We start from the raw sequence: 11,845 nt of genomic DNA on the forward strand, positions 1-11,845 counted from the left end.
AATTATGCTCTCTAATGTGAATAACATCACATTTTATCACTGGGTTAAAACTGGATGATTACCAATAACAGTATTTTTTGTTATGAAATCAAACCACTCCGCCGACTTGAAATCTGAAATGTCTGGAAATAATTAGCTGATCGGGCAGCATGTGTGTGGCGCGGGAGGGTTGTTCTCGTTTTTCGTGCTTCCAGAGGGCCTTTTCCTTTGTCCTTCTGTAGAGTCGCGCTGCTATCGCCCACGATTCAGATTCACTCTTCGTCATTCCCACGGTGTTCAGTGACCACATTGTTATTCAGTGAAGATGCTCAAGCCACTTGGATATTTAATCTGGACTGTGGGAAGTACGGCGGCTTTTTCCTCACGGGAATCATTTTAACACATTGAGTCTGGGTCTGCTCTTATGTATAATGAAAAGTCACCATTCCAGGCCAACTGTGGCTACAACCTCCCCAGAACTGTGTCCACCCACAGTCCACACACAATCTTATCCTTTTTGACGCAACCGCTACAAATTGTCTACCCAGTATTTGTTATAACTAATTTTCCGAAATCTATTAGTTTTATCTTAAAGTCAGGAAACGTGTGAATAAAGGGAGCTCTCATGATTTAGATGTAGTAAAGATAGATAAAAAATGCTGGATTTACTCGGGACAGGCAGCATCTCTAATAGTGACGATTCAGACTGAAGAAGGGTCTCGACCCGAAACGTAACCCAATTCTTCTTGCTAGAGATGCTGCCTGTCCCGCTGAGTTACGTTTTTTGTGTATTCGAGCATTTTTATTTAACCGCCAAATATTTGTAAAGCACGAATAGAATGTAAGGTCTTTTGAGGAAACACTAGTGCTCCTGTCCTTGCAAATCGTGGTTTCCATTTACACGACCCTCGGTTGAAATGCCTACAAGTAAAACGGCGCTGTCACTCAACATCGCAACAAATATTTATTCCACATAAAATAATCTGTTTTTGTGCCATGGAGAAACTTTGAATTTTAGCTTGTAGTGCACTCGCTGAGGTTGAGAATAAACACAGAACTCTCTTCCGAAGGCAATAATGATCCCTATTCAATAACTTGTTAGTACAAAAACGGAATGTAAGAAGATTTAAAAGTTAGATGTTCAACAGATCGCTTGTACTAGATTCCCAATACACCTGTCCTTCCAGCTAAACACTGACTGTAGATTTAACTGAGAAAGATCAGTGTTCGTAAATGACAAATATGGAGTTCGGTTCAATAGAATCTTACTTACATGGAATGCGTTCAATACATCGAGCAAATTTAGAAAAGGCCGTAGATATAGATAAAATGTGTTGCGACATTGGAAGTCACTTTCACGTTCTATCACCTTTATTTGTTATTATCAACCAATTGTCAGTATAACTCAATCATACCGTGTACAATCATACCGTATATCGCGGTCTGGAAAACGTTTTCCTTGTGAAAGTTACTTCATCTGAACTCTCAATCCCAGTCTGGCACATGTGACAATTAAATGTATCTTGTATCTTGTATCTTGAACTATTATGGGGCCAAACCTCAGATCGATAGATGTAGCCAAACCCTGACCCTCGACCATATGCATTGGCGAGATGTGAATATATACAGGGCTGGATTCGTTAGGATTAGTTAGTCTGTGTGCAGTTTAACAATCTCCTCGCAAATTCGTGGTTTTTCTTTCGTTGCTACGCTAACTTACCCATTGCCAACTTTTCGCTGGTTGGTAGGGTAGCCAGCGGTAAATTATCCCTTGATAATTGATTGTGGTGGGGAAGAATGAGGACAGTTGATATGGATGCGACAGGAAAATTGGATAAATTAATAGGAGTTTAATAGTCAGCGTGAAGGCGACACCGGGCCTGTATCATTCTTTGCAACAAACATGTAAAACACAGTCATTGCTGGTGTAATTACTAAATATTGCTGTCAGCTTCTTCGGCGCGCTAAATCTGGCACTTCCATTCAGAACAATGGGACATTCTCCGCATATTACTTATATCGAACATCACATTCCTATGTGTTCCTTGAATGTATTTTACTGTCCATGGTAAGACTAACTATAAATCAGTGACAAATCCATGAGTTTAAAAGTGAACGTACCGATAACCCATGTGGCCATGATACTGCAATGTCTTCACAAGCTGTACGACAGAGTATTCATTGACATGGAAAGAAGACATCCAACATAACTTTTTTTTCCTTCTGTTACAGCTCCGCCAACTCCCCTGAGCATTAGCCAAGTTAATGGCAGTTCGCCGCCAAAACTTGTGTGTCAAACGGCTGCCTTTTTCCCGAAGGAAGTCAAAATATCCTGGCAAAGAAATGGTGTAACAATTTCCACCGGGGAAGAACCTGTGAACACCAGTAGCGTGGGGGGGTTGTATGTGGCTTCCAGTTTTCTCGAAGTAACAAAGCCTACCTGGCGCGTTGATATTTACACCTGCCTAGTGTCACATGTCTCCCTTGCGGTCCCCGCCAGAGTCGACTACACCGTCAAGCCAGGTAAGACTGGCAAACAGAGCTGGGGACAGAGGGAGACCTCCGATCCGATTTAGAAATTATATCTGGCCGAATACTGTACGTGGAGTAGTAAATGTTAACCTATTTATTCACAGTAGAATATCGATGTGCAAGCAACCTAATGCATCATTTAGCGCTATATTTTCTCAATTAGAACTGCGACGATTAATTAATACGTTTAATGTATATCGTGCGTGTGAAACAGCAAACTTTCAGGCACTTGACAGTGGTGTAGCAAGCAAACGTTCAACTCTCGACTACAAAATGACATAATATGATGAATGGGGAAGGAGAATGCTCTGAACAAGACATATTTTCTTTAAGACAGGAAGTCGGCTTTTAACGTTTGTATTGAGGCGATAAATTTCACTTCCCAGAGATGCGTGAATCTTTATAATTCCGTACCTCGGAACATCGCAGATCCATAATGTTGTATTTCAGAGCTGAGATCAATAGAGTATTTGAAAATGATGATCAAGGGCAACAGGTGCATAGGAACGCGCCATCTCCTGCAAATTCCCTTCCGAGTCACACACCATCATGACTTGTAAATAAATCGTCCGTATAGTCGCTTGGATTTGATCCTGGAACTCCCTACCCAATAACACTGTGGAATTGTCTTCATTGAGAGGACTGCAGTGATTCACAAAGGCTGCTCACTGCCACATTGTGAAGGACAAGTATGAATTGGGAATACTGTATGTGCTGGCCTTGTCAGTTTTACCCAGATCATTTGTGTTTTAAAATCAAAAGGTATGAACAATGGGCAAGAAATGGATTATAATCGAGGAACGACCACAATCTTGCACCCGGAGAGGTCACCTGACCTTATTCTCTGGCCCTTATAAATTTACCAACATGAAATGTCACTATATTCGTCCAGTTGTATTCAAATGTAATTATTCTCATCCGTTTACTGTCCATGATGCCACCAACTACCCACACTATGCCCCTCCATGCCCTTCTGGCTTATAACCTCCCCTTAAATGTTAGCTTAATTCTACCATTTCTACCAAGTATCATGTCACCTCCATATGGACGGGAACGGTTTGAATAGATATGTGCCAGGAGCAGGTAAGTAGGAGGCAAAGGAGATTGCTTTTTACATGTTTCCAGTATCTGCAAAGTTCTGGAGATACCTAGCATCCCAGGTAGCATCTGCGGAGGGTATCTGAAGAAGGGTCACTACTCGAAACGTCTTTTCCCTCCAGCAATGCAGCTAAGCCTGTTGGGTTCCTACGGCAGGCAGCTGGGACTAGCTCGGTTGGGCAACGTGCTCGGCATGGGTGAGTTTGGCGGAATGACCGGTTTCCGTGCTAAGACTCTCCTAATTTCTCATAATCTGCGATTTGGAGGCAAATTTTGTTGGAAGGCCTTCCTGTTTCTTGAAATATTTTAACACGTTAAAGACTTGCAAACCCGAACGTAAAGGTAAGTTGCTTTTGTTACACCTTAAAAGCTGTAGAATCAGGTGCTATATGCCAGTCCTAAAATATGGAATCTGCTAAGAGAAAAGCAAGTCTCACTTTATACTTCATAAGTAACCTTCATGCACAGAGAGAAGCTCACTGGATCATTATGATTTACGTGTTTACCATACATCTGTGTTGGAAGGAACTGCAAATGATGGTTTACACCGAAAATGAACATGAAATGCTGGTGTAACAGCGGGTCAAGCAGCATCACTGAAGAGAAGGAATGGGTGACGTTTCGTGTCAAGCCACCTCTTCAGACTGAGAGTCAGCGGAGAGGGAAACTAGAGATATGGAAGGTTACAAAGAGATGTCAGATCTGAAAATGACAGATCAAAGCAGACGATATATATTTATTCGCTAACTTGCAAATAATGCAATTCGTTCCATTCGGTATATATTGGAATGCTTGTACACCAAGGATAAAAAGACACATTCGGAGTGCTCTGCCTTCCTGACTCCTAATTTCTCACCAGTGTCTTAGTTTATCTGTTTTACAGTTTTAAATGTATCTGCTTCTCCTGCAGACTCTAATCTCGCACTGATTCTCGGATGTGTAGTGGGCGTATTGGCAATTTTATTCCCGATTATAATTTTGATAGTACTCAGAATAAAGGCAACAAATGGTAAGACCGTTATTTATTTTTGCCAATTGCTTTAATATCCTAACAGTATTTCAGAAAACAGGAACATTGAATTAATAAATGTCGAGTGCAGAAGCAGAAATATTGCAGGTCATCATTAGGTATGAAATTCACATAACAAAAACATTATGACAGTTGACTATTGAAATGTGCAGGAACATATTTTTTTTTCAAAGTTCGAATTATTCGCTCATCGACTGCGTCTTTATTTCACAACCAAGAGGAATTGTTCATACATTGCATTTTATTCTTTAAAAATATTGAATCTTAAGCAATTTGATATGGATCTTGATTTTGTTTGTGAGCAACCTGCTCTAACTTACCGCACTTTTAATTTTCATTGTAATTTTGGAATGTGACACAGCTGCTGACACGCTATCACCATTTGATAATTTAATTCAAAGTCATGTTCGATTACGTATTACCGACTATGCGAATTTAATACACTAACACAAGATTGCAAAAACCGGTATTGCTAAACGGTTTCAAATATAACGGCGCCATCAGGAGTTCTTACTTTATCTTCAAAGACACAATATTCATTTTGTTGTCTTGTTTTCTTTAGATGTTAATAGAAATTCGATGGAATCAAGTCGAAGTGCAGAAACGGTAGGGTGCAATGTTCTTAGTATTGCAAAAAAAAAAATCAAAATTGTTCTTTAGCAAAGATTTTAATTTCATTGAGTAAAATCTAGAATTATTGTGGCACAGTGGAAGCTGTCCTGTTTATATCAACCTTGCATTTTCGAGTAATTACCAATCCTTATTTTCAATTTCAAAGAATGCACTCCAAATCATTAACGTTAAGCAGCTGTCACAGTGTGAAATTGTGGTTATTCTGTAGGAATGTTAAAAAAAACTTGTATGGTGAGAAAGTAGTAATTTGTATGCAGCTGGACAGTTGCGCACAAAACAGGAATGTATCAAGCACTTAAGGGGCAGGCTATGTTGAAATATCATAATCATACTTTATTAGCCAACGAGGAATTTGATTTGCCACAGTCATATCAATAAAAAGCACCAAGACACACAAAATACATCTACCACAGTGACTCCCCCACATTCCTCACTGTGATGGAAGGCAAAAAATACATGTTGCAACGGAAGAGTACAAATCTGTAGGGTCAAAGTCTGCGAGCGGGGCCACAACCTAAGCTATGCGGCATGAATGAATGGTTTGCTCTAAAGTCAGTTCAGCTTTCCGAAACAGTTCAGCTCATTCCCCCCACAATCTTGTCGCGTACTAACTCATTACTCAACTCACCGAAGCGGCACCGTGTAGCCATATGTCGCAAATCACTGATGAGGCGTTCGACAGGTTCATCGATCTGCTGCTGTCGGGCAAAAAACCTTGTTCTCTCAAGGATGCGATTCGAGGGCAGGTAACATAACTCTAAAATTTTCTGAGTAGGACGGTTGGATTGTCGATAGATTCTGCTGGCACAAGGACCTGGCCATTATCGTTGGGGAAAACTCGAAGTTGTCTGCACGAAGCATTGCTTCTGGACCCGCTAGATTGAGCAGTAGCGATGCCTTCAGATCATCGGGGTCATGTAGTGAGCATAATCACGTTCAAACATGCGCCATCGCTCATCTATGTCAGTCAAACACAAGGGGACTCGGTTTTCGACAGGTGTTGGCCATAACGTTGAAAAATCACAAAATAAAACTGATAAAGAAAATAAACAGCGGTAAACGAACGTAGTGGGTTAGACCCAATAACCATGTAATTACCTGACTCACACTCAGGTAAAGGTATAAGCATCTTTAATATCCATTCCAGTATCAGATATGCAGTACATTATACATTCATTCTGCTGCAACTACTGAATACAGTAAGCGAGTTCTTACACCATAAAGCATGCACTAGGCAGAGTTATTATTACTAAGCATTCTGATTGGCTAACATCCAATAGTCAATCTTCAACCCCCATTGCCCAATCTACACCATATCCCTTATACCTATCTCCATTCCCCACCAGGAAGGTCTCAGGGCATTCCCAATCTTTTTATGGAGATCCAATCAGTTCCCCTCAACTAACACTTTCCTCCATCTGGCAGAATATGTCTTCAGCTTTAACAACTACTCTTGACTCCTCTCACTTTCTTTAAGTCAAAGGTATAGCCTTGTATCTTTGTTTATATTTAGAATTGACACCCTGTGCAAGTGTACAAACAGCATGGGTGCGATTCCCCCGTTGATGGATTGCTTTCACAATTTGTCACCACGGACACCTTTCTATTTCTAGGCCTGGTTTTCAAAGTGATTGTTCTCAAACATGACTTACAAATTAGATTTTTGGATTCAAGTTTCTTGGTGCAGTGGATCACTTCTGAGGCAGAGGTGACCTGAGCAATAGGGATGGTTGCACCTGAACTGGTTGGAACCAATATCGAGGCAGTTCCCGAGGCAGGTTCTGTCCTGGGCCTCCTCCATTGATAGAGTAAGACCACATGCAAATTGGTGGAACAGCACCTCATAATTCACTTGGGTAGCTTCACCCTTGGGTAGTGGTATGAACATTAAATTATCTAATTTTTTGCTAACTTCTACATACACTCACCTCCCCTCACTTTTCTGCCCCTTCTCCCTCCCCCCCAATCCCCATCCTCAGCTAAATGTCAGGTAACCAGTTCACAATTACGTATCCCTCGTGGGATCGCACCACCCCTAGACAACAATTGTCCTATCCAGGAACACCTAGTCTTGGGTTGTCTGTTGCTGGCATTGATCTGTCCTGGTCTTTTTTTGCTTCCAGACCCCTCTCTACAATCAGTCTGAAGAAGGGTCCTGGACCGAAACGGCACCTATCCGTTTTCTCCTAAAATGCTGCCTGTCCCACTGAGATACTGCAGCATTTTGTGTCTGTCTCAGGTTTTGCTAATACTACATGGGTGGATTTAATTTAGATTGGCAGGGGGAGGGGGGGGGGGGGGGGGAAGATCCAATACAGGACCGAGGCAGGTGAGAAACTGAGATGCTGAAAGAATGTTTAGAGGAGAGAATAGGCAGGAGCATGGCAAGGAGTGAGGAAAGACTATTGGATTGAATTGCATTTATTTTAATGCGAGAGGTCTATAGGTAATGTGTAGCGGGTACGTGCGACTGGGACATTGTAGCCATTACAGAAACCTGGCTAAGAAAGGGACAGGGTACAGATGTTATAGGAGAGAGAGGTAGGAATCCCCAAATCTGAGGAAGGACATTATTGCCATAGAGGGAGTGCAGAGAAGGTTCACCAGACTGATTCCTGGGATGTCAGGACTGTCTTATGAAGAAAGACTGGATAGACTTGGTTTATACTCTCTAGAATTTAGGATATTGAGAGGGGATCTTATAGAAACTTACGAAATTCTTAAGGGGTTGGACAGGCTAGATGCAGGAAGATTGCTCCCGATGTTGGGGAAGTCCAGGACAAGGGGTCACAGCTTAAGGATAAGGGGGAAATCCTTTAAAACCGAGATGAGAAGAACTTTTTTCACACAGAGAGTGGTGAATCTCTGGAACTCTCTGCCACAGAGGGTAGTCGAGGCCAGTTCATTGGCTATGTTTAAGAGGGAGTTAGATGTGGCCCTTGTGGCTAAGGGGATCAGAGGGTATGGAGAGAAGGCAGGTACGGGATACTGAGTTGGATGATCAGCCATGATCATATTGAATGGCGGTGCAGGCTCGAAGGGCCGAATGGCCTACTCCTGCACCTAATTTCTATGTTTCTATGAGTAAGAGGAAGTAGTGTTGCTTTATTTAAGGAGAACGTCATGGCAGTAGTCCGAGATGACATTACTGATCGTCGTTCAGTGAGGTTATATGGGTGGAAATATGAAATTGTTGTTGGGAGCGTTCTTTAGACCTCCAAATAGTCAACAGGAATTTAGAAGACCAAATATGCCAGGAGATTGCTGGCATCTGCAAGACTAATGTTGTCAAATCTGGGATTTTCACATTCTCAATATAGACTGGGATTGTCATAACACCTAGAGCTTAGACGGAATGGAAATTGTCAAATATGGTCAGGAAAGTTACCTTAGACAATATGTAGAGGGGCCTTACATAGGAGAGGGCAAAGCTTGATCTACCCAAAGGAAATTGGAAAGGGCAAGTGACTGATGTGTTCATAGATTACCCTTTTGGGACCAGTGATCACTGTTCTATTAACTTTAAAATAGTTATGGATAAAGACAGGGTGGACCCATGAGTTCAAATTCTGAATTTGGGCAAGGCCAACTTTTAAGGTGTTAGACAGGAAATTGCTAAATTTAATTCAAGTAGGTTGTTTGTGGGCAAAGGAACATTCAGAAAGTGGGGAAAAATTAAAAATTAAGAAGAGTTCAGGGCATGCACGTCCTGTTAAAGTGAAGTCAAGGCAGATGACCGTAAAACAATTTTGGACTAGAGAAATTGACATTCTGGTCTGGTCAGGAAAAAGGTCAGGTCTAGGCAGATGTAAGTGTATCAGGAACTAATTTTCAGGAACATACTTAGAAAGGAAATCAGGAGGACAACAGGTGGTCAAGAGGAAACGGTTGCAAATAATATTAAGGAAAATCCAGATTTTATAAAATATTAGGCAAAAGAAGGTAACTAGAGAGTATAGGGCCCCACAGAAACCAAAGATGTCATCTCTGCGTGGAGCGGCAGGAGATGGGCAAGGTACTCAACGAGTATTTCTCCTCTGTTTTTTAACATGGAAGCAGACATGAAGACTGGGAACTTGGGACAGTTAATGAAAATGTCTTGACAGCCCACATTACAGTCGAGGAGGTGCTGAATGTTCTGAGGTGTATGAATGTAGAATAATCTCCCAGAACTGACCAGATATATCAGAGGACACTGTGGGAAGTTAGAGAAGAAATAGCATCTGGGCTGAGGTAAACAAATCATCATTAAACAGGTCTGAGCTGCAGAAAATTTCTGGATTTATTTCCCAACATGCAATACCTCACACTTATCTGCACATGCCTAACTGATCAAGATCCTGCTGTAATATTTGATGACCATCTTCATTATCTACTTTACCACCGACTTAATGTCATCTGCAAGCTTACCCAAAATACCTTCTATATTCTGGCCCAAATCATTGACATGCAACACAAACGGCAATGAATCCAGCACCAATCCCCGAGGCACACCCTTACTCACAGGCCTCGACATTCCTTGCTGGAGACTGAGGAACTTGGAACAGTAATAGAAATCTCGAGGACAGTATGTATTATGTTTGAGGAGCATACACAAAAAGCTGGAGTAACTCAGCAGGACAGGCATCATCTCTGGAGAAAAGGAATGGGTGCCGTTTCGGGGTCGAGACACTTCTTCAGACCCTTCTTCCTCATGGTTGAGGAGGTACTGAATGCCATTGCAAAGAAAATCTTAGGAACTATAGATCAGCGAGCCAAATATCTGTGGTAGGCAAATTACTGGAGAGAAACATTAGATTGCATAGGATCCAGGGAGTACTGGAAAGAATTGGCTTCATGGAAGGAAGCAGAGGTGATGGTGAAAGGTTGTTTGTCTGACTGGAGGCCCGTGACTAGTGTTATGCCTCAGGGGTCAGTGCTGGGCCCATTGCTATTTGTGGTTTGTATCAATGATTTGAATGAAAATGTACAAGGCATGGTTAATAAGTTTGCAGGTGACACTAAAGTGGGTGGTATCGTAGATAGCGCAGATATTTGATCAGTTAGGCAAATGGGCTGAGAGATTGTTAATGTTAAATGCAGATAAGCACAAGGTGTTGCATTTTGGGAAATCAAACCAGGACAAGACCCACACAGTGAAAGGCAGGGTCCTGGGGAGTGTTGTGGAGCAAAGGGATCTAATATTGTAGGTACATAGTTCCTTGAAAGTGGTGTCACAGATAGATAGAGTGGTCAGAAGACTTTTGGTATGTTGGCCTTCATCAGTCAGGGAATGAGTCCACGTGCAGCTTAGATTATTCACCAACTGACTCTTTCCATGGTAAAGGTCCATGGTGCAAGGACATCGCCCCCACTTTTGATCCCAGTTTCAATCTAACAAATACTGTTAGCTGTGTGAGCTGATTTCTGCCAAGGTGCAACCGAATTGTCCTCGCCCCGATCCGCAATATGACCAAGGCTGCAAATTTTTTTTAGTTTAGTTTAGAGATGCAGTGCTGAAACAAGCCCTTCGGCCAACTGAGTCGCACAGACCAGCGATCCCCGTACATTAACACTATTCTGCACACACTAGGGACAATTTACATTTTACCAAGCCGATTAACCTACAAACTAATACGTCTTGAGTGTGGGCTGAAACCGAATTTCTCGGAGAAAACCCACACGTCACGTGGAGAACGTACAAACTCCGGCCAGGCAAGCACCCGTAGTCAGGATCCAACCCGTGTCTCTGGCACTAAGGCAGCACCTCTATTGCTGCACCACTGTGTGAATAGGGTAAATATTAGTCAAACCCTCAATCAGTGATCAGACACAAATATCTCAACAGGGGACTTTGCATAATCTTGTACCCTGATGTTTGAGCACTACTCGAATTTATCAACCATTCTTAGTCTTGGAATCCAAAAACTCAGACCAATTACACTTCTTTATATAAAAAAGGATATTCACCTGGTTGGCCTATACTCTACCGCTACATCAGAGAATCTGGTGCTTCTGTACCCATGAACTTGCGACTGCATTGTCACAGGACAATGAGTACTGCGGAAGCTGTACTTTGTCCAGGCGCAGCCACTCAGCGCTGAGATGCGGGGATCATGAATGCATCTTGCAATGAATGGGCTCAACAGCTGAAAATGGGGCTGCTTCATTGGTTGAGAGGGGCCCCGTCTCATCAGCACATCTAAGATCACAAAAGAATCTTGATGAACGGGGACAATGGGCCGAGGAATGGCACATGGAGTTTAATGCAGAAGTTTTACATTGGCAAGACAAACTTGGACAGGGCTAATACAATAAATGGTAGGCCCTGGGGAGTGCTGTAGAACAGAAAGACCTAGAAGTACATAGTTCCATGAATATGGCGATGCAGGTAGACAGGGTGCTGAAGAAAATATTTGGCATGCATGTCTTCATGAGTCAGGTTGAGTACAGGAGTTGGGACATGTTATTGCTGGCTAAGATGTTGGTACGGTCACATTGAGTACTGTGTACAGTTCTGGGGTGAAAATACAGCTATTCACCAGGATAGGGAGAATGGGGTTAAGGTGGGAGAGGGATATTAAAGGGGCCTTT

The sequence above is a fragment of the Amblyraja radiata genome, chromosome 17 (genome assembly GCF_010909765.2).
Source record: "Amblyraja radiata isolate CabotCenter1 chromosome 17, sAmbRad1.1.pri, whole genome shotgun sequence".
In the NCBI taxonomy this organism is placed as follows: Eukaryota; Metazoa; Chordata; class Chondrichthyes; order Rajiformes; family Rajidae; genus Amblyraja; species Amblyraja radiata.